Genomic DNA, 3560 nt, shown 5'->3' with positions numbered 1-3560 from the left:
TTTTGTTATCCTTCACTGAATTTGTTTTTTTAATTTCAATATTAGATTTAATTTTACAAAATTTTAAATTTTATTTTTTAAATATCAATAAATTTTTTTAATTATAAAAATTATTAAATAGCAAAAATTAATAGTTATAATCAATATTTGATAGTGTATAGTACTACCTAATCAATTAGGTATGACAACGCCTTAGTTTTAATCAATATTTAAATAGCTTTAATTATAAATAGATTATATAACACAATTTATTCTGAAATAAATATGCATCTAATGTAAGACTAATATAATTTTTGTTTATTAATTTGAAAACAATCAAAATTTACTAGAAAATTTCAACAAAAATACTCCTATATAAAATTTTAAGTAGGATCAAATTTTTAGTCAACTTCATAATATTTAATCACAAGCAATTATAACAACCTAACGGAGGCTAAATAGAATAACTCTTATTTTTTCATCATGATTAATATTATTTTTCTTTACTTCTTCAATTCAATTGAATATTATATTAAATAACAAAAATTAATAGTTTTAATCAATATTTATAGTGTCCATGAATTAATAGTTTTCATTAAAAAATTTATTGATATTTAAAAATCTAAATATTAAATTTAATTTTATAAAATTAAATCTAATATTGAAATAAAAAAAATTCAGTGAAGGATAACATAATGAAAGAAGAATGATAATTTTGAAATAATATCAAAGTTAGTACATAACTAAAATAATATCAGATTTAAAATGTTAAAAGTGTAAAAAGACCAAATTGCCCAAACCCCCCAAAATAATATCAAAGGGTATTTTCGTACCAAAAAAAGCCAAAAGGACCAATTTCGAGATAAACCCTTAGTCCAGGGACTACTGGCGATATTTTTAAAGTCCAGGGACTATGGGCGAGATAAACCCATAGTCCAGGGACCATTTGTGTAGTTCACTCTTCTTTTTTAAATTCTCTTCAAGACTTTAACATAAGTAAGTACATATTTCTGATGCCCTTATCTTAGCATAGATTCTGTAGATCTAGTGGCGGATGGAGGTGGGGCCGACTGACCCCAATAGTCGGCAGCTCCGTTCCATGGTCAATGGCCTTTGGAGTTCCTGATGACAATGGAGTCAGTAGCCCCTTCCTGAAAACACTGCCACATTAATGAAACATTCTTGGTTGGACTACTAGTTTTATACTGTGTATTAGCAAAAAATAAAGTGTAACAGTAACAATCTATTAAAATGTAGATGAATGAGAAAGAAAATGACTAGTAGTAGTTCGATCAAAGGAACATCGAGATTCGAGACTATCATTCACAAACGTATTCAACTGTCCGTGTTTGATCTTATGATATTATTATCGTGTGACACGATAACAATCCGATTTTCCGTGTTTGATCACCATATTTGGGCCAAATCAATTGGAAATTCAGCCTAACAAGCCAATATATGGGCCCATTTTCAGGTGGGTCAATTTTGTAGGTTTTGAAATTGAATGCATGAACCTATTCATTTCAAGTTGAGTAAAGGCCAAAATTGGTACTGAACATATGGTCATTTTACGTTTTTGGTCCTAAACATTATTTTGTGGATTTTTTGGTCCTGAACATATGGAAATTTGATCATTTTGGTCCTCCGTCAACATTTCCGTTAAAAAGTAACGGTCAACGGGCTTAATCCCGATTTTGACCAAATTAAACTTTTAAATCTGATTTTTTACTCCCTAATTATTTTTATAAATGTCCAGCTCAGCAGCCCCTCTCCTCCAGCTCGCCCCCGCCGTGGTCCTCCTCCTGGTGTCCTCCAGCGCCGCCACCGACCACATCGTCGGCGCCAACAAGGTCTGGAACCCCGGCCTCAACTACACCCTCTGGGCCAATAACCACACCTTCTACGTCGGCGACCTCATCTGTACTTGTAACTAATTCCCCACCCCCTTCTTTTCTATTTCCTTAATTAATTAATCCTATTTTCAGATGTTGCAGCGTTTAGGTACCAGAAAATGCAGTACAATGTGTTTGAGGTGAACCAGACGGGTTACGATAATTGCACGACGGAGGGGGACACCGGAAATTGGAGCAGCGCAAGGAATTCATACTCCTCGACAAGGCCAGGAGGTACTACTTTATCTGCGGCAATGGCGGCTGCTTTAGCGGCATGAAGGTCTCTATTCTTGTCCACGCGCTGCTGCCACCGCCCAAGTCTTCCATAGCCAACCGCACCTCTGCCGCAGCGCCGCCGCCGATTGGAGTTTTGCACTCCCTAATTATTTTTATAAATATTCTAAGTTGTCGGTGGGTAAAAAATAATTAGGGAGTAAAAAATTAGAATTAAAAGTGTAATTTGGTCAAAATCGGGATTAAACCTGTTGACCGTTACTTTTTAACGGAAATGTTGACGGATGATCAAAATGAACAAATTTCCATATGTTCAGGACCAAAAAATCCAAAAAATAATGTTTAAGACCAAAAACGTAAAATGGTCATATGTTTAGGACCAATTTTGACCTTTACTCTTTCAAGTTTTCGGTGTAGATGGTACATGCTCGTGTTTTATGCTACTTTTGATGTCTCATTTATCAATTCACATTTAAAATATTTTTCTCACTTATCACAAAATTCATCCACGTCACCTCGCAAATTTCATCATTAATTTTCAATTACTTGCTTAAACTCTTATGATTTCATGTGCCAATACTTATTTTATTGATACAAGTTGAAGAGGAAATCTTAGCATATCCTGTTTAGTCAGATTGGTCGCTGTATAACCAATTATAGTTACCGGCCCAACGTGTCATTATATCACTCTTAATTATTTTTTAAATAGCTTTAAACAGTCATTCTTATAATTGGAGTAATGTGATATATACGAGTGTAATCAAATACGAACATTAAGTATTGTTCAAACTCTAAACTATAATCTGGATCTTTGAAAAATGTCAACAGATGACAAAATAATAGTAACAAAAAATATCAATACAATGTCAACTGTTGACACTATGTTGATATTGTGTTACGCCAAAATATTTAAAATTGTACACTGTGTTGACATATATTGACATTATGTTCAAAAGTTTAGAGTTTGTACAATATATAGAGTTTTGCATTTTATCATCACCCTTATTCTACATTATTATGTACAAATAACATAAAAATTAAAGCCTTATCTATTCATTTTTTCCATAACTTCAATCAATAAATAAAAAACAATTCGAGCTTTGAATATTATTTTACTTAATAGAAATAATGACCACAACAACCTTTTTAAGTATTAAAATTAAATAAAATCCTAAGTAAAAAAAAACTAATACTGACGATACCTAAACGAAAACGGTGCTCACTTATGTGCTCATGTATGGTATATTATGACATTTCTCATTATTGGGATTCAATTTAACGTCTTTTATTTATAAAATAAAATTAAATACTTCATACATCCATGATTAATTGTCCTTAGCTTTTTGATATGTCTATAAATTAGTTTCATTCCATTTTTGTACATGGTCCATCATTTTTCTCTATATCATCGTATTTTTTCTCACATTCTCTCTTCTATTTTTATTCCACTCTACC

General features: G+C 31.9%; 1 pseudogene; it reads left to right on the top strand.

Annotated features, from left to right (window-relative positions):
* The first annotated feature begins 1727 nt into the window (after nt 1–1727).
* LOC125210039 lies at nt 1728–2301 on the top strand (annotated as a pseudogene).
* The last annotated feature ends 1259 nt before the right edge of the window (nt 2302–3560 follow it).

Source organism: Salvia hispanica, chromosome 3, assembly GCF_023119035.1.
Source record: "Salvia hispanica cultivar TCC Black 2014 chromosome 3, UniMelb_Shisp_WGS_1.0, whole genome shotgun sequence".
NCBI lineage: Eukaryota > Viridiplantae > Streptophyta > Magnoliopsida > Lamiales > Lamiaceae > Salvia > Salvia hispanica.
This window is presented reverse-complemented; position numbering and strand designations above follow the sequence as displayed.